The sequence below is a fragment of the Hemiscyllium ocellatum genome, unplaced genomic scaffold (genome assembly GCF_020745735.1).
Source record: "Hemiscyllium ocellatum isolate sHemOce1 unplaced genomic scaffold, sHemOce1.pat.X.cur. scaffold_1593_pat_ctg1, whole genome shotgun sequence".
NCBI classification, from domain to species: Eukaryota; Metazoa; Chordata; class Chondrichthyes; order Orectolobiformes; family Hemiscylliidae; genus Hemiscyllium; species Hemiscyllium ocellatum.
In genome coordinates, this window is record NW_026867825.1 from 52,937 (window position 1) to 77,405 (window position 24,469).

At 52.4% G+C, this 24,469-nt stretch overlaps 8 non-coding genes across 8 annotated transcripts; all 8 read right to left on the bottom strand.

Moving 5' to 3' along the window:
- Positions 1-73, bottom strand: trnar-ccu (transfer RNA arginine (anticodon CCU)). Its single transcript has one exon. It is a non-coding gene; the product is annotated as a tRNA-Arg (tRNA).
- A 1,596-nt stretch (positions 74-1,669) lies between these two features.
- trnar-ccu (transfer RNA arginine (anticodon CCU)) lies at positions 1,670-1,742 on the bottom strand. Its single transcript has one exon. It is a non-coding gene; the product is annotated as a tRNA-Arg (tRNA).
- Positions 1,743-8,337: 6,595 nt separating this feature from the next.
- Positions 8,338-8,410, bottom strand: trnar-ccu (transfer RNA arginine (anticodon CCU)). Its single transcript has one exon. It is a non-coding gene; the product is annotated as a tRNA-Arg (tRNA).
- A 1,593-nt stretch (positions 8,411-10,003) lies between these two features.
- Positions 10,004-10,076, bottom strand: trnak-cuu (transfer RNA lysine (anticodon CUU)). The gene has a single exon. It is a non-coding gene; the product is annotated as a tRNA-Lys (tRNA).
- Positions 10,077-11,671: 1,595 nt separating this feature from the next.
- Positions 11,672-11,744, bottom strand: trnar-ccu (transfer RNA arginine (anticodon CCU)). Its single transcript has one exon. It is a non-coding gene; the product is annotated as a tRNA-Arg (tRNA).
- Positions 11,745-20,002: 8,258 nt separating this feature from the next.
- Positions 20,003-20,075, bottom strand: trnar-ccu (transfer RNA arginine (anticodon CCU)). Its single transcript has one exon. It is a non-coding gene; the product is annotated as a tRNA-Arg (tRNA).
- Positions 20,076-21,667: 1,592 nt separating this feature from the next.
- trnar-ccu (transfer RNA arginine (anticodon CCU)) lies at positions 21,668-21,740 on the bottom strand. Its single transcript has one exon. It is a non-coding gene; the product is annotated as a tRNA-Arg (tRNA).
- Positions 21,741-23,334: 1,594 nt separating this feature from the next.
- Positions 23,335-23,407, bottom strand: trnar-ccu (transfer RNA arginine (anticodon CCU)). Its single transcript has one exon. It is a non-coding gene; the product is annotated as a tRNA-Arg (tRNA).
- Positions 23,408-24,469: the final 1,062 nt, after the last annotated feature.

Genomic DNA, 24,469 nt, shown 5'->3' on the forward strand with positions numbered 1-24,469 from the left:
CACCCCAGATGGGATTTGAACCCAGAACCCCTGGCTTAGGAGGCCAGTGCCTTATCCATTAGGCCACTGGAGCTGCACAGTTCCATGCAGCATGGCAGACTTTAAATACTGCGCCCTGACCTCTCATTGTGTGTTTTTGTGGATTTTCTCCTCTCAATGCACTGTGAGGATCCAAGATGGTGGTGATCTCGGACGATGGTGTTGCAGAGCTCGGCACCACAGCACAAGCGCCCAATCCGTTCCATCGCGATATCCTAGGAGTCTGAAAATGTTGTGGAGTCCCAGGACATTGTGAAAAATCAACTTTCCTGCGTTTCCTTCGTCCAGAGATGTTGAAGACGGATGGGGGCAGTGTCCGAGGCCAGGCCCCCGGCCCAGCCTGCAGGATCCTTGGGCTCGATTGCCTACCAGGCCCTGGCCAAATCTCGCGCGATCTTGGTTAAGCAGATAGAGGAGAAGCTGGCCCCGATCTCTATCGTGCTGCAGAAGCATGAACAGCAGCTGGGAGACCTGGAAAAGAGGACGGATGAGGTTGGACACAGAGGCACAGCGGTGGAAGCTGATACCGCTTCCTCTAAGGATAGGATCCAAGCATCGGAGGCTGAGGGCTGACCATACAGAGGTTTATAAAATCATGAGGAACATGAATAGGGTAAACAGCCAAGGTCTTTTCCCTGGGGTGTGGGAGTCCAGAACTAGAGGGCTTAGGTTTAGGGTGAGAGGGAAAAGATATAAAAGAGACCAAAGGGACAACATTTTCAGGCAGAAGGTGGTGTGTGTGTGTGGAATGAGCTGCCAGAGGAAGTGGTCGAGGCTGGTACAATTACATCATTTCAAAGGCATCTGGATGGGTATACGTATAGGAAGAGTTTGGAGGGAGATGGGCCGGGTGCTGGCAGGTGGGACTAGATTGGGTCGGGATATCTGTTCGACCGAGGGTGTGTTTGTGTGCTGTACATCTCTATGACTCGATGACTGGAAGTGTCAGTCTGAGTCAATCCGTTGTCTAGCTACGGGCAAGGTGACTCCATTGGATGATGTGAACCCAGCTGATGACCCCTTTGGCCAAAGCTAGAGAACATTCTGGAAGATCAGGGAAAAGAAGGATATGAACACACACCTGGATGCCAGTCCCTTAGCGAAGCCTTGACTGCGATCTGCAGCAGAGCTCTGACCATGTGCTCCAAACTTGTTGATAAAAGCCCGAGAGTGAGGGGGGCAAGCCATTCACCCCAGCAAGTCCACACTCAGCCTCTGATGAGCATCCCATCCAGGCCCAACCACTATCCTCTCAGCCTGCATTCCCCAAAGCCAATCCAGCGAACCTGCACATCTTTGGGCTGTGGGAGGAAAGCAAAGCACCCGCAGTAGCCCATGGAGAGAAGGTGCAAACTCGACACAAACAGAAAGCCAAGGGAGGAATCAAAGTCAGGTCCCCGATGCTGCGAGGCAGCAGTGCTACCCACTGAGCCACCATGCCAGCCCCAGGAGATTCTCAGCAGGTTTTCAGCCATTGTGTCTGTGCTGTCTGTTTCAGGGAATTCAGCTTTAATCCTGCAGATCCCCAAAAGAGCTGCGTAAGGCGACAGGGAACACCTCACCCTATCAACTGAATGCAGATAAGCAGTTGTTGGCAAAGCAGATTAAGGACAGACAAGGAAGAGTCAGACACCCCAGATGGGATTTGAACCCAGAACCCCTGGCTTAGGAGGCCAGTGCCTTATCCATTAGGCCACTGGAGCTGCACAGTTCCATGCAGCATGGCAGACTTTAAATACTGCGCCCTGACCTCTCATTGTGTGTTTTTGTGGATTTTCTCCTCTCAATGCACTGTGAGGATCCAAGATGGTGGTGATCTCGGACGATGGTGTTGCAGAGCTCGGCACCACAGCACAAGCGCCCAATCCGTTCCATCGCGATATCCTAGGAGTCTGAAAATGTTGTGGAGTCCCAGGACATTGTGAAAAATCAACTTTCCTGCGTTTCCTTCGTCCAGAGATGTTGAAGACGGATGGGGCAGTGTCCGAGGCCAGGCCCCCGGCCCAGCCTGCAGGATCCTTGGGCTCGATTGCCTACCAGGCCCTGGCCAAATCTCGCGCGATCTTGGTTAAGCAGATAGAGGAGAAGCTGGCCCCGATCTCTATCGTGCTGCAGAAGCATGAACAGCAGCTGGGAGACCTGGAAAAGAGGACGGATGAGGTTGGACACAGAGGCACAGCGGTGGAAGCTGATACCGCTTCCTCTAAGGATAGGATCCAAGCATCGGAGGCTGAGGGCTGACCATACAGAGGTTTATAAAATCATGAGGAACATGAATAGGGTAAACAGCCAAGGTCTTTTCCCTGGGGTGTGGGGAGTCCAGAACTAGAGGGCTTAGGTTTAGGGTGAGAGGGAAAAGATATAAAAGAGACCAAAGGGACAACATTTTCAGGCAGAAGGTGGTGTGTGTGTGTGGAATGAGCTGCCAGAGGAAGTGGTCGAGGCTGGTACAATTACATCATTTCAAAGGCATCTGGATGGGTATACGTATAGGAAGAGTTTGGAGGGAGATGGGCCGGGTGCTGGCAGGTGGGACTAGATTGGGTCGGGATATCTGTTCGACCGAGGGTGTGTTTGTGTGCTGTACATCTCTATGACTCGATGACTGGAAGTGTCAGTCTGAGTCAATCCGTTGTCTAGCTACGGGCAAGGTGACTCCATTGGATGATGTGAACCCAGCTGATGACCCCTTTGGCCAAAGCTAGAGAACATTCTGGAAGATCAGGGAAAAGAAGGATATGAACACACACCTGGATGCCAGTCCCTTAGCGAAGCCTTGACTGCGATCTGCAGCAGAGCTCTGACCATGTGCTCCAAACTTGTTGATAAAAGCCCGAGAGTGAGGGGGGCAAGCCATTCACCCCAGCAAGTCCACACTCAGCCTCTGATGAGCATCCCATCCAGGCCCAACCACTATCCTCTCAGCCTGCATTCCCCAAAGCCAATCCAGCGAACCTGCACATCTTTGGGCTGTGGGAGGAAAGCAAAGCACCCGCAGTAGCCCATGGAGAGAAGGTGCAAACTCGACACAAACAGAAAGCCAAGGGAGGAATCAAAGTCAGGTCCCCGATGCTGCGAGGCAGCAGTGCTACCCACTGAGCCACCATGCCAGCCCCAGGAGATTCTCAGCAGGTTTTCAGCCATTGTGTCTGTGCTGTCTGTTTCAGGGAATTCAGCTTTAATCCTGCAGATCCCAAAAGAGCTGCGTAAGGCGACAGGGAACACCTCACCCTATCAACTGAATGCAGATAAGCAGTTGTTGGCAAAGCAGATTAAGGACAGACAAGGAAGAGTCAGACACGCCAGATGGGATTTGAACCCAGAACCCCTGGCTTAGGAGGCCAGTGCCTTATCCATTAGGCCACTGGAGCTGCACAGTTCCATGCAGCATGGCAGACTTTAAATACTGCGCCCTGACCTCTCATTGTGTGTTTTTGTGGATTTTCTCCTCTCAATGCACTGTGAGGATCCAAGATGGTGGTGATCTCGGACGATGGTGTTGCAGAGCTCGGCACCACAGCACAAGCGCCCAATCCGTTCCATCGCGATATCCTAGGAGTCTGAAAATGTTGTGGAGTCCCAGGACATTGTGAAAAATCAACTTTCCTGCGTTTCCTTCGTCCAGAGATGTTGAAGACGGATGGGGCAGTGTCCGAGGCCAGGCCCCCGGCCCAGCCTGCAGGATCCTTGGGCTCGATTGCCTACCAGGCCCTGGCCAAATCTCGCGCGATCTTGGTTAAGCAGATAGAGGAGAAGCTGGCCCCGATCTCTATCGTGCTGCAGAAGCATGAACAGCAGCTGGGAGACCTGGAAAAGAGGACGGATGAGGTTGGACACAGAGGCACAGCGGTGGAAGCTGATACCGCTTCCTCTAAGGATAGGATCCAAGCATCGGAGGCTGAGGGCTGACCATACAGAGGTTTATAAAATCATGAGGAACATGAATAGGGTAAACAGCCAAGGTCTTTTCCCTGGGGTGTGGGAGTCCAGAACTAGAGGGCTTAGGTTTAGGGTGAGAGGGAAAAGATATAAAAGAGACCAAAGGGACAACATTTTCAGGCAGAAGGTGGTGTGTGTGTGTGGAATGAGCTGCCAGAGGAAGTGGTCGAGGCTGGTACAATTACATCATTTCAAAGGCATCTGGATGGGTATACGTATAGGAAGAGTTTGGAGGGAGATGGGCCGGGTGCTGGCAGGTGGGACTAGATTGGGTCGGGATATCTGTTCGACCGAGGGTGTGTTTGTGTGCTGTACATCTCTATGACTCGATGACTGGAAGTGTCAGTCTGAGTCAATCCGTTGTCTAGCTACGGGCAAGGTGACTCCATTGGATGATGTGAACCCAGCTGATGACCCCTTTGGCCAAAGCTAGAGAACATTCTGGAAGATCAGGGAAAAGAAGGATATGAACACACACCTGGATGCCAGTCCCTTAGCGAAGCCTTGACTGCGATCTGCAGCAGAGCTCTGACCATGTGCTCCAAACTTGTTGATAAAAGCCCGAGAGTGAGGGGGCAAGCCATTCACCCCAGCAAGTCCACACTCAGCCTCTGATGAGCATCCCATCCAGGCCCAACCACTATCCTCTCAGCCTGCATTCCCCAAAGCCAATCCAGCGAACCTGCACATCTTTGGGCTGTGGGAGGAAAGCAAAGCACCCGCAGTAGCCCATGGAGAGAAGGTGCAAACTCGACACAAACAGAAAGCCAAGGGAGGAATCAAAGTCAGGTCCCGATGCTGCGAGGCAGCAGTGCTACCCACTGAGCCACCATGCCAGCCCCAGGAGATTCTCAGCAGGTTTTCAGCCATTGTGTCTGTGCTGTCTGTTTCAGGGAATTCAGCTTTAATCCTGCAGATCCCCAAAAGAGCTGCGTAAGGCGACAGGGAACACCGCACCCTATCAACTGAATGCAGATAAGCAGTTGTTGGCAAAGCAGATTAAGGACAGACAAGGAAGAGTCAGACACGCCAGATGGGATTTGAACCCAGAACCCCTGGCTTAGGAGGCCAGTGCCTTATCCATTAGGCCACTGGAGCTGCACAGTTCCATGCAGCATGGCAGACTTTAAATACTGCGCCCTGACCTCTCATTGTGTGTTTTTGTGGATTTTCTCCTCTCAATGCACTGTGAGGATCCAAGATGGTGGTGATCTCGGACGATGGTGTTGCAGAGCTCGGCACCACAGCACAAGCGCCCAATCCGTTCCATCGCGATATCCTAGGAGTCTGAAAATGTTGTGGAGTCCCAGGACATTGTGAAAAATCAACTTTCCTGCGTTTCCTTCGTCCAGAGATGTTGAAGACGGATGGGGCAGTGTCCGAGGCCAGGCCCCCGGCCCAGCCTGCAGGATCCTTGGGCTCGATTGCCTACCAGGCCCTGGCCAAATCTCGCGCGATCTTGGTTAAGCAGATAGAGGAGAAGCTGGCCCCGATCTCTATCGTGCTGCAGAAGCATGAACAGCAGCTGGGAGACCTGGAAAAGAGGACGGATGAGGTTGGACACAGAGGCACAGCGGTGGAAGCTGATACCGCTTCCTCTAAGGATAGGATCCAAGCATCGGAGGCTGAGGGCTGACCATACAGAGGTTTATAAAATCATGAGGAACATGAATAGGGTAAACAGCCAAGGTCTTTTCCCTGGGGTGTGGGAGTCCAGAACTAGAGGGCTTAGGTTTAGGGTGAGAGGGAAAAGATATAAAAGAGACCAAAGGGACAACATTTTCAGGCAGAAGGTGGTGTGTGTGTGTGGAATGAGCTGCCAGAGGAAGTGGTCGAGGCTGGTACAATTACATCATTTCAAAGGCATCTGGATGGGTATACGTATAGGAAGAGTTTGGAGGGAGATGGGCCGGGTGCTGGCAGGTGGGACTAGATTGGGTCGGGATATCTGTTCGACCGAGGGTGTGTTTGTGTGCTGTACATCTATATGACTCGATGACTGGAAGTGTCAGTCTGAGTCAATCCGTTGTCTAGCTACGGGCAAGGTGACTCCATTGGATGATGTGAACCCAGCTGATGACCCCTTTGGCCAAAGCTAGAGAACATTCTGGAAGATCAGGGAAAAGAAGGATATGAACACACACCTGGATGCCAGTCCCTTAGCGAAGCCTTGACTGCGATCTGCAGCAGAGCTCTGACCATGTGCTCCAAACTTGTTGATAAAAGCCCGAGAGTGAGGGGGGCAAGCCATTCACCCCAGCAAGTCCACACTCAGCCTCTGATGAGCATCCCATCCAGGCCCAACCACTATCCTCTCAGCCTGCATTCCCCAAAGCCAATCCAGCGAACCTGCACATCTTTGGGCTGTGGGAGGAAAGCAAAGCACCCGCAGTAGCCCATGGAGAGAAGGTGCAAACTCGACACAAACAGAAAGCCAAGGGAGGAATCAAAGTCAGGTCCCCGATGCTGCGAGGCAGCAGTGCTACCCACTGAGCCACCATGCCAGCCCCAGGAGATTCTCAGCAGGTTTTCAGCCATTGTGTCTGTGCTGTCTGTTTCAGGGAATTCAGCTTTAATCCTGCAGATCCCCAAAAGAGCTGCGTAAGGCGACAGGGACACCTCACCCTATCAACTGAATGCAGATAAGCAGTTTTTGGCAAAGCAGATTAAGGACAGACAAGGAAGAGTCAGACACGCCAGATGGGATTTGAACCCAGAACCCCTGGCTTAGGAGGCCAGTGCCTTATCCATTAGGCCACTGGAGCTGCATAGTTACATGCAGCATGGCAGACTTTAAATACTGCGCCCTGACCTCTCATTGTGTGTTTTTGTGGATTTTCTCCTCTCAATGCACTGTGAGGATCCAAGATGGTGGTGATCTCGGACGATGGTGTTGCAGAGCTCGGCACCACAGCACAAGCGCCCAATCCGTTCCATCGCGATATCCTAGGAGTCTGAAAATGTTGTGGAGTCCCAGGACATTGTGAAAAATCAACTTTCCTGCGTTTCCTTCGTCCAGAGATGTTGAAGACGGATGGGGCAGTGTCCGAGGCCAGGCCCCCGGCCCAGCCTGCAGGATCCTTGGGCTCGATTGCCTACCAGGCCCTGGCCAAATCTCGCGCGATCTTGGTTAAGCAGATAGAGGAGAAGCTGGCCCCGATCTCTATCGTGCTGCAGAAGCATGAACAGCAGCTGGGAGACCTGGAAAAGAGGACGGATGAGGTTGGACACAGAGGCACAGCGGTGGAAGCTGATACCGCTTCCTCTAAGGATAGGATCCAAGCATCGGAGGCTGAGGGCTGACCATACAGAGGTTTATAAAATCATGAGGAACATGAATAGGGTAAACAGCCAAGGTCTTTTCCCTGGGGTGTGGGAGTCCAGAACTAGAGGGCTTAGGTTTAGGGTGAGAGGGAAAAGATATAAAAGAGACCAAAGGGACAACATTTTCAGGCAGAAGGTGGTGTGTGTGTGTGGAATGAGCTGCCAGAGGAAGTGGTCGAGGCTGGTACAATTACATCATTTCAAAGGCATCTGGATGGGTATACGTATAGGAAGAGTTTGGAGGGAGATGGGCCGGGTGCTGGCAGGTGGGACTAGATTGGGTCGGGATATCTGTTCGACCGAGGGTGTGTTTGTGTGCTGTACATCTATATGACTCGATGACTGGAAGTGTCAGTCTGAGTCAATCCGTTGTCTAGCTACGGGCAAGGTGACTCCATTGGATGATGTGAACCCAGCTGATGACCCCTTTGGCCAAAGCTAGAGAACATTCTGGAAGATCAGGGAAAAGAAGGATATGAACACACACCTGGATGCCAGTCCCTTAGCGAAGCCTTGACTGCGATCTGCAGCAGAGCTCTGACCATGTGCTCCAAACTTGTTGATAAAAGCCCGAGAGTGAGGGGGCAAGCCATTCACCCCAGCAAGTCCACACTCAGCCTCTGATGAGCATCCCATCCAGGCCCAACCACTATCCTCTCAGCCTGCATTCCCCAAAGCCAATCCAGCGAACCTGCACATCTTTGGGCTGTGGGAGGAAAGCAAAGCACCCGCAGTAGCCCATGGAGAGAAGGTGCAAACTCGACACAAACAGAAAGCCAAGGGAGGAATCAAAGTCAGGTCCCCGATGCTGCGAGGCAGCAGTGCTACCCACTGAGCCACCATGCCAGCCCCAGGAGATTCTCAGCAGGTTTTCAGCCATTGTGTCTGTGCTGTCTGTTTCAGGGAATTCAGCTTTAATCCTGCAGATCCCCAAAAGAGCTGCGTAAGGCGACAGGGAACACCTCACCCTATCAACTGAATGCAGATAAGCAGTTGTTGGCAAAGCAGATTAAGGACAGACAAGGAAGAGTCAGACACCCCAGATGGGATTTGAACCCAGAACCCCTGGCTTAGGAGGCCAGTGCCTTATCCATTAGGCCACTGGAGCTGCACAGTTCCATGCAGCATGGCAGACTTTAAATACTGCGCCCTGACCTCTCATTGTGTGTTTTGTGGATTTTCTCCTCTCAATGCACTGTGAGGATCCAAGATGGTGGTGATCTCGGACGATGGTGTTGCAGAGCTCGGCACCACAGCACAAGCGCCCAATCCGTTCCATCGCGATATCCTAGGAGTCTGAAAATGTTGTGGAGTCCCAGGACATTGTGAAAAATCAACTTTCCTGCGTTTCCTTCGTCCAGAGATGTTGAAGACGGATGGGGCAGTGTCCGAGGCCAGGCCCCCGGCCCAGCCTGCAGGATCCTTGGGCTCGATTGCCTACCAGGCCCTGGCCAAATCTCGCGCGATCTTGGTTAAGCAGATAGAGGAGAAGCTGGCCCCGATCTCTATCGTGCTGCAGAAGCATGAACAGCAGCTGGGAGACCTGGAAAAGAGGACGGATGAGGTTGGACACAGAGGCACAGCGGTGGAAGCTGATACCGCTTCCTCTAAGGATAGGATCCAAGCATCGGAGGCTGAGGGCTGACCATACAGAGGTTTATAAAATCATGAGGAACATGAATAGGGTAAACAGCCAAGGTCTTTTCCCTGGGGTGTGGGAGTCCAGAACTAGAGGGCTTAGGTTTAGGGTGAGAGGGAAAAGATATAAAAGAGACCAAAGGGACAACATTTTCAGGCAGAAGGTGGGTGTGTGTGTGGAATGAGCTGCCAGAGGAAGTGGTCGAGGCTGGTACAATTACATCATTTCAAAGGCATCTGGATGGGTATACGTATAGGAAGAGTTTGGAGGGAGATGGGCCGGGTGCTGGCAGGTGGGACTAGATTGGGTCGGGATATCTGTTCGACCGAGGGTGTGTTTGTGTGCTGTACATCTCTATGACTCGATGACTGGAAGTGTCAGTCTGAGTCAATCCGTTGTCTAGCTACGGGCAAGGTGACTCCATTGGATGATGTGAACCCAGCTGATGACCCCTTTGGCCAAAGCTAGAGAACATTCTGGAAGATCAGGGAAAAGAAGGATATGAACACACACCTGGATGCCAGTCCCTTAGCGAAGCCTTGACTGCGATCTGCAGCAGAGCTCTGACCATGTGCTCCAAACTTGTTGATAAAAGCCCGAGAGTGAGGGGGGCAAGCCATTCACCCCAGCAAGTCCACACTCAGCCTCTGATGAGCATCCCATCCAGGCCCAACCACTATCCTCTCAGCCTGCATTCCCCAAAGCCAATCCAGCGAACCTGCACATCTTTGGGCTGTGGGAGGAAAGCAAAGCACCCGCAGTAGCCCATGGAGAGAAGGTGCAAACTCGACACAAACAGAAAGCCAAGGGAGGAATCAAAGTCAGGTCCCCGATGCTGCGAGGCAGCAGTGCTACCCACTGAGCCGCCATGCCAGCCCCAGGAGATTCTCAGCAGGTTTTCAGCCATTGTGTCTGTGCTGTCTGTTTCAGGGAATTCAGCTTTAATCCTGCAGATCCCCAAAAGAGCTGCGTAAGGCGACAGGGAACACCTCACCCTATCAACTGAATGCAGATAAGCAGTTGTTGGCAAAGCAAATTAAGGACAGACAAGGAAGAGTCAGACACCCCAGATGGGATTTGAACCCAGAACCCCTGGCTTAAGAGGCCAGTGCCTTATCCATTAGGCCACTGGAGCTGCACAGTTCCATGCAGCATGGCAGACTTTAAATACTGCGCCCTGACCTCTCATTGTGTGTTTTTGTGGATTTTCTCCTCTCAATGCACTGTGAGGATCCAAGATGGTGGTGATCTCGGACGATGGTGTTGCAGAGCTCGGCACCACAGCACAAGCGCCCAATCCGTTCCATCGCGATATCCTAGGAGTCTGAAAATGTTGTGGAGTCCCAGGACATTGTGAAAAATCAACTTTCCTGCGTTTCCTTCGTCCAGAGATGTTGAAGACGGATGGGGCAGTGTCCGAGGCCAGGCCCCCGGCCCAGCCTGCAGGATCCTTGGGCTCGATTGCCTACCAGGCCCTGGCCAAATCTCGCGCGATCTTGGTTAAGCAGATAGAGGAGAAGCTGGCCCCGATCTCTATCGTGCTGCAGAAGCATGAACAGCAGCTGGGAGACCTGGAAAAGAGGACGGATGAGGTTGGACACAGAGGCACAGCGGTGGAAGCTGATACCGCTTCCTCTAAGGATAGGATCCAAGCATCGGAGGCTGAGGGCTGACCATACAGAGGTTTATAAAATCATGAGGAACATGAATAGGGTAAACAGCCAAGGTCTTTTCCCTGGGGTGTGGGAGTCCAGAACTAGAGGGCTTAGGTTTAGGGTGAGAGGGAAAAGATATAAAAGAGACCAAAGGGACAACATTTTCAGGCAGAAGGTGGTGTGTGTGTGTGGAATGAGCTGCCAGAGGAAGTGGTCGAGGCTGGTACAATTACATCATTTCAAAGGCATCTGGATGGGTATACGTATAGGAAGAGTTTGGAGGGAGATGGGCCGGGTGCTGGCAGGTGGGACTAGATTGGGTCGGGATATCTGTTCGACCGAGGGTGTGTTTGTGTGCTGTACATCTATATGACTCGATGACTGGAAGTGTCAGTCTGAGTCAATCCGTTGTCTAGCTACGGGCAAGGTGACTCCATTGGATGATGTGAACCCAGCTGATGACCCCTTTGGCCAAAGCTAGAGAACATTCTGGAAGATCAGGGAAAAGAAGGATATGAACACACACCTGGATGCCAGTCCCTTAGCGAAGCCTTGACTGCGATCTGCAGCAGAGCTCTGACCATGTGCTCCAAACTTGTTGATAAAAGCCCGAGAGTGAGGGGGGCAAGCCATTCACCCCAGCAAGTCCACACTCAGCCTCTGATGAGCATCCCATCCAGGCCCAACCACTATCCTCTCAGCCTGCATTCCCCAAAGCCAATCCAGCGAACCTGCACATCTTTGGGCTGTGGGAGGAAAGCAAAGCACCCGCAGTAGCCCATGGAGAGAAGGTGCAAACTCGACACAAACAGAAAGCCAAGGGAGGAATCAAAGTCAGGTCCCCGATGCTGCGAGGCAGCAGTGCTACCCACTGAGCCACCATGCCAGCCCCAGGAGATTCTCAGCAGGTTTTCAGCCATTGTGTCTGTGCTGTCTGTTTCAGGGAATTCAGCTTTAATCCTGCAGATCCCCAAAAGAGCTGCGTAAGGCGACAGGGAACACCTCACCCTATCAACTGAATGCAGATAAGCAGTTGTTGGCAAAGCAGATTAAGGACAGACAAGGAAGAGTCAGACACCCCAGATGGGATTTGAACCCAGAACCCCTGGCTTAGGAGGCCAGTGCCTTATCCATTAGGCCACTGGAGCTGCACAGTTCCATGCAGCATGGCAGACTTTAAATACTGCGCCCTGACCTCTCATTGTGTGTTTTTGTGGATTTTCTCCTCTCAATGCACTGTGAGGATCCAAGATGGTGGTGATCTCGGACGATGGTGTTGCAGAGCTCGGCACCACAGCACAAGCGCCCAATCCGTTCCATCGCGATATCCTAGGAGTCTGAAAATGTTGTGGAGTCCCAGGACATTGTGAAAAATCAACTTTCCTGCGTTTCCTTCGTCCAGAGATGTTGAAGACGGATGGGGCAGTGTCCGAGGCCAGGCCCCCGGCCCAGCCTGCAGGATCCTTGGGCTCGATTGCCTACCAGGCCCTGGCCAAATCTCGCGCGATCTTGGTTAAGCAGATAGAGGAGAAGCTGGCCCCGATCTCTATCGTGCTGCAGAAGCATGAACAGCAGCTGGGAGACCTGGAAAAGAGGACGGATGAGGTTGGACACAGAGGCACAGCGGTGGAAGCTGATACCGCTTCCTCTAAGGATAGGATCCAAGCATCGGAGGCTGAGGGCTGACCATACAGAGGTTTATAAAATCATGAGGAACATGAATAGGGTAAACAGCCAAGGTCTTTTCCCTGGGGTGTGGGAGTCCAGAACTAGAGGGCTTAGGTTTAGGGTGAGAGGGAAAAGATATAAAAGAGACCAAAGGGACAACATTTTCAGGCAGAAGGTGGTGTGTGTGTGTGTGGAATGAGCTGCCAGAGGAAGTGGTCGAGGCTGGTACAATTACATCATTTCAAAGGCATCTGGATGGGTATACGTATAGGAAGAGTTTGGAGGGAGATGGGCCGGGTGCTGGCAGGTGGGACTAGATTGGGGTCGGGATATCTGTTCGACCGAGGGTGTGTTTGTGTGCTGTACATCTATATGACTCGATGACTGGAAGTGTCAGTCTGAGTCAATCCGTTGTCTAGCTACGGGCAAGGTGACTCCATTGGATGATGTGAACCCAGCTGATGACCCCTTTGGCCAAAGCTAGAGAACATTCTGGAAGATCAGGGAAAAGAAGGATATGAACACACACCTGGATGCCAGTCCCTTAGCGAAGCCTTGACTGCGATCTGCAGCAGAGCTCTGACCATGTGCTCCAAACTTGTTGATAAAAGCCCGAGAGTGAGGGGGGCAAGCCATTCACCCCAGCAAGTCCACACTCAGCCTCTGATGAGCATCCCATCCAGGCCCAACCACTATCCTCTCAGCCTGCATTCCCCAAAGCCAATCCAGCGAACCTGCACATCTTTGGGCTGTGGGAGGAAAGCAAAGCACCCGCAGTAGCCCATGGAGAGAAGGTGCAAACTCGACACAAACAGAAAGCCAAGGGAGGAATCAAAGTCAGGTCCCCGATGCTGCGAGGCAGCAGTGCTACCCACTGAGCCACCATGCCAGCCCCAGGAGATTCTCAGCAGGTTTTCAGCCATTGTGTCTGTGCTGTCTGTTTCAGGGAATTCAGCTTTAATCCTGCAGATCCCCAAAAGAGCTGCGTAAGGCGACAGGGAACACCTCACCCTATCAACTGAATGCAGATAAGCAGTTGTTGGCAAAGCAGATTAAGGACAGACAAGGAAGAGTCAGACACGCCAGATGGGATTTGAACCCAGAACCCCTGGCTTAGGAGGCCAGTGCCTTATCCATTAGGCCACTGGAGCTGCACAGTTCCATGCAGCATGGCAGACTTTAAATACTGCGCCCTGACCTCTCATTGTGTGTTTTTGTGGATTTTCTCCTCTCAATGCACTGTGAGGATCCAAGATGGTGGTGATCTCGGACGATGGTGTTGCAGAGCTCGGCACCACAGCACAAGCGCCCAATCCGTTCCATCGCGATATCCTAGGAGTCTGAAAATGTTGTGGAGTCCCAGGACATTGTGAAAAATCAACTTTCCTGCGTTTCCTTCGTCCAGAGATGTTGAAGACGGATGGGGGCAGTGTCCGAGGCCAGGCCCCGGCCCAGCCTGCAGGATCCTTGGGCTCGATTGCCTACCAGGCCCTGGCCAAATCTCGCGCGATCTTGGTTAAGCAGATAGAGGAGAAGCTGGCCCCGATCTCTATCGTGCTGCAGAAGCATGAACAGCAGCTGGGAGACCTGGAAAAGAGGACGGATGAGGTTGGACACAGAGGCACAGCGGTGGAAGCTGATACCGCTTCCTCTAAGGATAGGATCCAAGCATCGGAGGCTGAGGGCTGACCATACAGAGGTTTATAAAATCATGAGGAACATGAATAGGGTAAACAGCCAAGGTCTTTTCCCTGGGGTGTGGGAGTCCAGAACTAGAGGGCTTAGGTTTAGGGTGAGAGGGAAAAGATATAAAAGAGACCAAAGGGACAACATTTCAGGCAGAAGGTGGTGTGTGTGTGTGGAATGAGCTGCCAGAGGAAGTGGTCGAGGCTGGTACAATTACATCATTTCAAAGGCATCTGGATGGGTATACGTATAGGAAGAGTTTGGAGGGAGATGGGCCGGGTGCTGGCAGGTGGGACTAGATTGGGTCGGGATATCTGTTCGACCGAGGGTGTGTTTGTGTGCTGTACATCTCTATGACTCGATGACTGGAAGTGTCAGTCTGAGTCAATCCGTTGTCTAGCTACGGGCAAGGTGACTCCATTGGATGATGTGAACCCAGCTGATGACCCCTTTGGCCAAAGCTAGAGAACATTCTGGAAGATCAGGGAAAAGAAGGATATGAACACACACCTGGATGCCAGTCCCTTAGCGAAGCCTTGACTGCGATCTGCAGCAGAGCTCTGACCATGTGCTCCAAACTTGTTGATAAAAGCCCGAGAGTGAGGGGGGCAAGCCATTCACCCCAGCAAGTCCACACTCAGCCTCTGATGAGCATCCCATCCAGGCCCAACCACTATCCTCTCAGCCTGCATTCCCCAAAGCCAATCCAGCGAACCTGCACATCTTTGGGCTGTGGGAGGAAAGCAAAGCACCCGCAGTAGCCCATGGAGAGAAGGTGCAAACTCGACACAAACAGAAAGCCAAGGGAGGAATCAAAGTCAGGTCCCCGATGCTGCGAGGCAGCAGTGCTACCCACTGAGCCACCATGCCAGCCCCAGGAGATTCTCAGCAGGTTTTCAGCCATTGTGTCTGTGCTGTCTGTTTCAGGGAATTCAGCTTTAATCCTGCAGATCCCCAAAAGAGCTGCGTAAGGCGACAGGGAACACCTCACCCTATCAACGGAATGCAGATAAGCAGTTGTTGGCAAAGCAGATTAAGGACAGACAAGGAAGAGTCAGACACGCCAGATGGGATTTGAACCCAGAACCCCTGGCTTAGGAGGCCAGTGCCTTATCCATTAGGCCACTGGAGCTGCACAGTTCCATGCAGCATGGCAGACTTTAAATACTGCGCCCTGACCTCTCATTGTGTGTTTTTGTGGATTTTCTCCTCTCAATGCACTGTGAGGATCCAAGATGGTGGTGATCTCGGACGATGGTGTTGCAGAGCTCGGCACCACAGCACAAGCGCCCAATCCGTTCCATCGCGATATCCTAGGAGTCTGAAAATGTTGTGGAGTCCCAGGACATTGTGAAAAATCAACTTTCCTGCGTTTCCTTCGTCCAGAGATGTTGAAGACGGATGGGGCAGTGTCCGAGGCCAGGCCCCCGGCCCAGCCTGCAGGATCCTTGGGCTCGATTGCCTACCAGGCCCTGGCCAAATCTCGCGCGATCTTGGTTAAGCAGATAGAGGAGAAGCTGGCCCCGATCTCTATCGTGCTGCAGAAGCATGAACAGCAGCTGGGAGACCTGGAAAAGAGGACGGATGAGGTTGGACACAGAGGCACAGCGGTGGAAGCTGATACCGCTTCCTCTAAGGATAGGATCCAAGCATCGGAGGCTGAGGGCTGACCATACAGAGGTTTATAAAATCATGAGGAACATGAATAGGGTAAACAGCCAAGGTCTTTTCCCTGGGGTGTGGGAGTCCAGAACTAGAGGGCTTAGGTTTAGGGTGAGAGGGAAAAGATATAAAAGAGACCAAAGGGACAACATTTTCAGGCAGAAGGTGGTGTGTGTGTGTGGAATGAGCTGCCAGAGGAAGTGGTCGAGGCTGGTACAATTACATCATTTCAAAGGCATCTGGATGGGTATACGTATAGGAAGAGTTTGGAGGGAGATGGGCCGGGTGCTGGCAGGTGGGACTAGATTGGGTCGGGATATCTGTTCGACCGAGGGTGTGTTTGTGTGCTGTACATCTCTATGACTCGATGACTGGAAGTGTCAGTCTGAGTCAATCCGTTGTCTAGCTACGGGCAAGGTGACTCCATTGGATGATGTGAACCCAGCTGATGACCCCTTTGGCCAAAGCTAGAGAACATTCTGGAAGATCAGGGAAAAGAAGGATATGAACACACACCTGGATGCCAGTCCCTTAGCGAAGCCTTGACTGCGATCTGCAGCAGAGCTCTGACCATGTGCTCCAAACTTGTTGATAAAAGCCCGAGAGTGAGGGGGGCAAGCCATTCACCCCAGCAAGTCCACACTCAGCCTCTGATGAGCATCCCATCCAGGCCCAACCACTATCCTCTCAGCCTGCATTCCCCAAAGCCAATCCAGCGAACCTGCACATCTTTGGGCTGTGGGAGGAAAGCAAAGCACCCGCAGTAGCCCATGGAGAGAAGGTGCAAACTCGACACAAACAGAAAGCCAAGGGAGGAATCAAAGTCAGGTCCCCGATGCTGCGAGGCAGCAGTGCTACCCACTGAGCCACCATGCCAGCCCCAGGAGATTCTCAGCAGGTTTCAGCCATTGTGTCTGTGCTGTCTGTTTCAGGGAATTCAGCTTTAATCCTGCAGATCCCCAAAAGAGCTGCGTAAGGCGACAGGGAACACCTCACCCTATCAACGGAATGCAGATAAGCAGTTGTTGGCAAAGCAGATTAAGGACAGACAAGGAAGAGTCAGACACGCCAGATGGGATTTGAACCCAGAACCCCTGGCTTAGGAGGCCAGTGCCTTATCCATTAGGCCACTGGAGCTGCACAGTTCCATGCAGCATGGCAGACTTTAAATACTGCGCCCTGACCTCTCATTGTGTGTTTTTGTGGATTTTCTCCTCTCAATGCACTGTGAGGATCCAAGATGGTGGTGATCTCGGACGATGGTGTTGCAGAGCTCGGCACCACAGCACAAGCGCCCAATCCGTTCCATCGCGATATCCTAGGAGTCTGAAAATGTTGTGGAGTCCCAGGACATTGTGAAAAATCAACTTTCCTGCGTTTCCTTCGTCCAGAGATGTTGAAGACGGATGGGGCAGTGTCCGAGGCCAGGCCCCCGGCCCAGCCTGCAGGATCCTTGGGCTCGATTGCCTACCAGGCCCTGGCCAAATCTCGCGCGATCTTGGTTAAGCAGATAGAGGAGAAGCTGGCCCCGATCTCTATCGTGCTGCAGAAGCATGAACAGCAGCTGGGAGACCTGGAAAAGAGGACGGATGAGGTTGGACACAGAGGCACAGCGGTGGAAGCTGATACCGCTTCCTCTAAGGATAGGATCCAAGCATCGGAGGCTGAGGGCTGACCATACAGAGGTTTATAAAATCATGAGGAACATGAATAGGGTAAACAGCCAAGGTCTTTTCCCTGGGGTGTGGGAGTCCAGAACTAGAGGGCTTAGGTTTAGGGTGAGAGGGAAAAGATATAAAAGAGACCAAAGGGACAACATTTTCAGGCAGAAGGTGGTGTGTGTGTGTGGAATGAGCTGCCAGAGGAAGTGGTCGAGGCTGGTACAATTACATCATTTCAAAGGCATCTGGATGGGTATACGTATAGGAAGAGTTTGGAGGGAGATGGGCCGGGTGCTGGCAGGTGGGACTAGATTGGGGTCGGGATATCTGTTCGACCGAGGGTGTGTTTGTGTGCTGTACATCTATATGACTCGATGACTGGAAGTGTCAGTCTGAGTCAATCCGTTGTCTAGCTACGGGCAAGGTGACTCCATTGGATGATGTGAACCCAGCTGATGACCCTTTGGCCAAAGCTAGAGAACATTCTGGAAGATCAGGGAAAAGAAGGATATGAACACACACCTGGATGCCAGTCCCTTAGCGAAGCCTTGACTGCGATCTGCAGCAGAGCTCTGACCATGTGCTCCAAACTTGTTGATAAAAGCCCGAGAGTGAGGGGGGCAAGCCATTCACCCCAGCAAGTCCACACTCAGCCTCTGATGAGCATCCCATCCAGGCCCAACCACTATCCTCTCAGCCTGCATTCCCCAAAGCCAATCCAGCGAACCTGCCCATCTTTGGGCTGTGGGAGGAAAGCAAAGCACCCGCAGTAGCCCATGGAGAGAAGGTGCAAACTCGACACAAACAGAAAGCCAAGGGAGGAATCAAAGTCAGGTCCCCGATGCTGCGAGGCAGCAGTGCTACCCACTGAGCCACCATGCCAGCCCCAGGAGATTCTCAGCAGGTTTTCAGCCATTGTGTCTGTGCTGTCTGTTTCAGGGAATTCAGCTTTAATCCTGCAGATCCCAAAAGAGCTGCGTAAGGCGACACCTCACCCTATCAACTGAATGCAGATAAGCAGTTGTTGGCAAAGCAGATTAAGGACAGACAAGGAAGAGTCAGACACCCCAGACGGCATTTGAACCCAGAACCCCTGGCTTAGGAGGCCAGTGCCTTATCCATTAGGCCACTGGAGCTGCACAGTTCCATGCAGCATGGCAGACTTTAAATACTGCGCCCTGACCTCTCATTGTGTGTTTTTGTGGATTTTCTCCTCTCAATGCACTGTGAGGATCCAAGATGGTGGTGATCTCGGACGATGGTGTTGCAGAGCTCGGCACCACAGCACAAGCGCCCAATCCGTTCCATCGCGATATCCTAGGAGTCTGAAAATGTTGTGGAGTCCCAGGACATTGTGAAAAATCAACTTTCCTGCGTTTCCTTCGTCCAGAGATGTTGAAGACGGATGGGGCAGTGTCCGAGGCCAGGCCCCCGGCCCAGCCTGCAGGATCCTTGGGCTCGATTGCCTACCAGGCCCTGGCCAAATCTCGCGCGATCTTGGTTAAGCAGATAGAGGAGAAGCTGGCCCCGATCTCTATCGTGCTGCAGAAGCATGAACAGCAGCTGGGAGACCTGGAAAAGAGGACGGATGAGGTTGGACACAGAGGCACAGCGGTGGAAGCTGATACCGCTTCCTCTAAGGATAGGATCCAAGCATCGGAGGCTGAGGGCTGACCATACAGAGGTTTATAAAATCATGAGGAACATGAATAGGGTAAACAGCCAAGGTCTTTTCCCTGGGGTGTGGGAGTCCAGAACTAGAGGGCTTAGGTTTAGGGTGAGAGGGAAAAGATATAAAAGAGACCAAAGGGACAACATTTTCAGGCAGAAGGTGGTGTGTGTGTGTGGAATGAGCTGCCAGAGGAAGTGGTCGAGGCTGGTACAATTACATCATTTCAAAGGCATCTGGATGGGTATACGTATAGGAAGAGTTTGGAGGGAGATGGGCCGGGTGCTGGCAGGTGGGACTAGATTGGGTCGGGATATCTGTTCGACCGAGGGTGTGTTTGTGTGCTGTACATCTCTATGACTCGATGACTGGAAGTGTCAGTCTGAGTCAATCCGTTGTCTAGCTACGGGCAAGGTGACTCCATTGGATGATGTGAACCCAGCTGATGACCCCTTTGGCCAAAGCTAGAGAACATTCTGGAAGATCAGGGAAAAGAAGGATATGAACACACACCTGGATGCCAGTCCCTTAGCGAAGCCTTGACTGCGATCTGCAGCAGAGCTCTGACCATGTGCTCCAAACTTGTTGATAAAAGCCCGAGAGTGAGGGGGGCAAGCCATTCACCCCAGCAAGTCCACACTCAGCCTCTGATGAGCATCCCATCCAGGCCCAACCACTATCCTCTCAGCCTGCATTCCCCAAAGCCAATCCAGCGAACCTGCACATCTTTGGGCTGTGGGAGGAAAGCAAAGCACCCGCAGTAGCCCATGGAGAGAAGGTGCAAACTCGACACAAACAGAAAGCCAAGGGAGGAATCAAAGTCAGGTCCCCGATGCTGCGAGGCAGCAGTGCTACCCACTGAGCCACCATGCCAGCCCCAGGAGATTCTCAGCAGGTTTTCAGCCATTGTGTCTGTGCTGTCTGTTTCAGGGAATTCAGCTTAATCCTGCAGATCCCCAAAAGAGCTGCGTAAGGCGACAGGGAACACCTCACCCATCAACTGAATGCAGATAAGCAGTTGTTGGCAAAGCAGATTAAGGACAGACAAGGAAGAGTCAGACACCCCAGATGGGATTTGAACCCAGAACCCCTGGCTTAGGAGGCCAGTGCCTTATCCATTAGGCCACTGGAGCTGCACAGTTCCATGCAGCATGGCAGACTTTAAATACTGCGCCCTGACCTCTCATTGTGTGTTTTTGTGGATTTTCTCCTCTCAATGCACTGTGAGGATCCAAGATGGTGGTGATCTCGGACGATGGTGTTGCAGAGCTCGGCACCACAGCACAAGCGCCCAATCCGTTCCATCGCGATATCCTAGGAGTCTGAAAATGTTGTGGAGTCCAGGACATTGTGAAAAATCAACTTTCCTGCGTTTCCTTCGTCCAGAGATGTTGAAGACGGATGGGGCAGTGTCCGAGGCCAGGCCCCCGGCCCAGCCTGCAGGATCCTTGGGCTCGATTGCCTACCAGGCCCTGGCCAAATCTCGCGCGATCTTGGTTAAGCAGATAGAGGAGAAGCTGGCCCCGATCTCTATCGTGCTGCAGAAGCATGAACAGCAGCTGGGAGACCTGGAAAAGAGGACGGATGAGGTTGGACACAGAGGCACAGCGGTGGAAGCTGATACCGCTTCCTCTAAGGATAGGATCCAAGCATCGGAGGCTGAGGGCTGACCATACAGAGGTTTATAAAATCATGAGGAACATGAATAGGGTAAACAGCCAAGGTCTTTTCCCTGGGGTGTGGGAGTCCAGAACTAGAGGGCTTAGGTTTAGGGTGAGAGGGAAAAGATATAAAAGAGACCAAAGGGACAACATTTTCAGGCAGAAGGTGGTGTGTGTGTGTGAATGAGCTGCCAGAGGAAGTGGTCGAGGCTGGTACAATTACATCATTTCAAAGGCATCTGGATGGGTATACGTATAGGAAGAGTTTGGAGGGAGATGGGCCGGGTGCTGGCAGGTGGGACTAGATTGGGTCGGGATATCTGTTCGACCGAGGGTGTGTTTGTGTGCTGTACATCTCTATGACTCGATGACTGGAAGTGTCAGTCTGAGTCAATCCGTTGTCTAGCTACGGGCAAGGTGACTCCATTGGATGATGTGAACCCAGCTGATGACCCCTTTGGCCAAAGCTAGAGAACATTCTGGAAGATCAGGGAAAAGAAGGATATGAACACACACCTGGATGCCAGTCCCTTAGCGAAGCCTTGACTGCGATCTGCAGCAGAGCTCTGACCATGTGCTCCAAACTTGTTGATAAAAGCCCGAGAGTGAGGGGGGCAAGCCATTCACCCCAGCAAGTCCACACTCAGCCTCTGATGAGCATCCCATCCAGGCCCAACCACTATCCTCTCAGCCTGCATTCCCCAAAGCCAATCCAGCGAACCTGCACATCTTTGGGCTGTGGGAGGAAAGCAAAGCACCCGCAGTAGCCCATGGAGAGAAGGTGCAAACTCGACACAAACAGAAAGCCAAGGGAGGAATCAAAGTCAGGTCCCCGATGCTGCGAGGCAGCAGTGCTACCCACTGAGCCACCATGCCAGCCCCAGGAGATTCTCAGCAGGTTTTCAGCCATTGTGTCTGTGCTGTCTGTTTCAGGGAATTCAGCTTTAATCCTGCAGATCCCAAAAGAGCTGCGTAAGGCGACAGGGAACACCTCACCCTATCAACTGAATGCAGATAAGCAGTTGTTGGCAAAGCAGATTAAGGACAGACAAGGAAGAGTCAGACACCCCAGATGGGATTTGAACCCAGAACCCCTGGCTTAGGAGGCCAGTGCCTTATCCATTAGGCCACTGGAGCTGCACAGTTCCATGCAGCATGGCAGACTTTAAATACTGCGCCCTGACCTCTCATTGTGTGTTTTTGTGGATTTTCTCCTCTCAATGCACTGTGAGGATCCAAGATGGTGGTGATCTCGGACGATGGTGTTGCAGAGCTCGGCACCACAGCACAAGCGCCCAATCCGTTCCATCGCGATATCCTAGGAGTCTGAAAATGTTGTGGAGTCCCAGGACATTGTGAAAAATCAACTTTCCTGCGTTTCCTTCGTCCAGAGATGTTGAAGACGGATGGGGCAGTGTCCGAGGCCAGGCCCCCGGCCCAGCCTGCAGGATCCTTGGGCTCGATTGCCTACCAGGCCCTGGCCAAATCTCGCGCGATCTTGGTTAAGCAGATAGAGGAGAAGCTGGCCCCGATCTCTATCGTGCTGCAGAAGCATGAACAGCAGCTGGGAGACCTGGAAAAGAGGACGGATGAGGTTGGACACAGAGGCACAGCGGTGGAAGCTGATACCGCTTCCTCTAAGGATAGGATCCAAGCATCGGAGGCTGAGGGCTGACCATACAGAGGTTTATAAAATCATGAGGAACATGAATAGGGTAAACAGCCAAGGTCTTTTCCCTGGGGTGTGGGAGTCCAGAACTAGAGGGCTTAGGTTTAGGGTGAGAGGGAAAAGATATAAAAGAGACCAAAGGGACAACATTTTCAGGCAGAAGGTGGTGTGTGTGTGTGGAATGAGCTGCCAGAGGAAGTGGTCGAGGCTGGTACAATTACATCATTTCAAAGGCATCTGGATGGGTATACGTATAGGAAGAGTTTGGAGGGAGATGGGCCGGGTGCTGGCAGGTGGGACTAGATTGGGTCGGGATATCTGTTCGACCGAGGGTGTGTTTGTGTGCTGTACATCTCTATGACTCGATGACTGGAAGTGTCAGTCTGAGTCAATCCGTTGTCTAGCTACGGGCAAGGTGACTCCATTGGATGATGTGAACCCAGCTGATGACCCCTTTGGCCAAAGCTAGAGAACATTCTGGAAGATCAGGGAAAAGAAGGATATGAACACACACCTGGATGCCAGTCCCTTAGCGAAGCCTTGACTGCGATCTGCAGCAGAGCTCTGACCATGTGCTCCAAACTTGTTGATAAAAGCCCGAGAGTGAGGGGGGCAAGCCATTCACCCCAGCAAGTCCACACTCAGCCTCTGATGAGCATCCCATCCAGGCCCAACCACTATCCTCTCAGCCTGCATTCCCCAAAGCCAATCCAGCGAACCTGCACATCTTTGGGCTGTGGGAGGAAAGCAAAGCACCCGCAGTAGCCCATGGAGAGAAGGTGCAAACTCGACACAAACAGAAAGCCAAGGGAGGAATCAAAGTCAGGTCCCCGATGCTGCGAGGCAGCAGTGCTACCCACTGAGCCACCATGCCAGCCCCAGGAGATTCTCAGCAGGTTTCAGCCATTGTGTCTGTGCTGTCTGTTTCAGGGAATTCAGCTTTAATCCTGCAGATCCCCAAAAGAGCTGCGTAAGGCGACAGGGAACACCTCACCCTATCAACTGAATGCAGATAAGCAGTTGTTGGCAAAGCAGATTAAGGACAGACAAGGAAGAGTCAGACACCCCAGATGGGATTTGAACCCAGAACCCCTGGCTTAGGAGGCCAGTGCCTTATCCATTAGGCCACTGGAGCTGCACAGTTCCATGCAGCATGGCAGACTTTAAATACTGCGCCCTGACCTCTCATTGTGTGTTTTTGTGGATTTTCTCCTCTCAATGCACTGTGAGGATCCAAGATGGTGGTGATCTCGGACGATGGTGTTGCAGAGCTCGGCACCACAGCACAAGCGCCCAATCCGTTCCATCGCGATATCCTAGGAGTCTGAAAATGTTGTGGAGTCCCAGGACATTGTGAAAAATCAACTTTCCTGCGTTTCCTTCGTCCAGAGATGTTGAAGACGGATGGGGCAGTGTCCGAGGCCAGGCCCCCGGCCCAGCCTGCAGGATCCTTGGGCTCGATTGCCTACCAGGCCCTGGCCAAATCTCGCGCGATCTTGGTTAAGCAGATAGAGGAGAAGCTGGCCCCGATCTCTATCGTGCTGCAGAAGCATGAACAGCAGCTGGGAGACCTGGAAAAGAGGACGGATGAGGTTGGACACAGAGGCACAGCGGTGGAAGCTGATACCGCTTCCTCTAAGGATAGGATCCAAGCATCGGAGGCTGAGGGCTGACCATACAGAGGTTTATAAAATCATGAGGAACATGAATAGGGTAAACAGCCAAGGTCTTTTCCCTGGGGTGTGGGAGTCCAGAACTAGAGGGGCTTAGGTTTAGGGTGAGAGGGAAAAGATATAAAAGAGACCAAAGGGACAACATTTTCAGGCAGAAGGTGGTGTGTGTGTGTGAATGAGCTGCCAGAGGAAGTGGTCGAGGCTGGTACAATTACATCATTTCAAAGGCATCTGGATGGGTATACGTATAGGAAGAGTTTGGAGGGAGATGGGCCGGGTGCTGGCAGGTGGGACTAGATTGGGTCGGGATATCTGTTCGACCGAGGGTGTGTTTGTGTGCTGTACATCTCTATGACTCGATGACTGGAAGTGTCAGTCTGAGTCAATCCGTTGTCTAGCTACGGGCAAGGTGACTCCATTGGATGATGTGAACCCAGCTGATGACCCCTTTGGCCAAAGCTAGAGAACATTCTGGAAGATCAGGGAAAAGAAGGATATGAACACACACCTGGATGCCAGTCCCT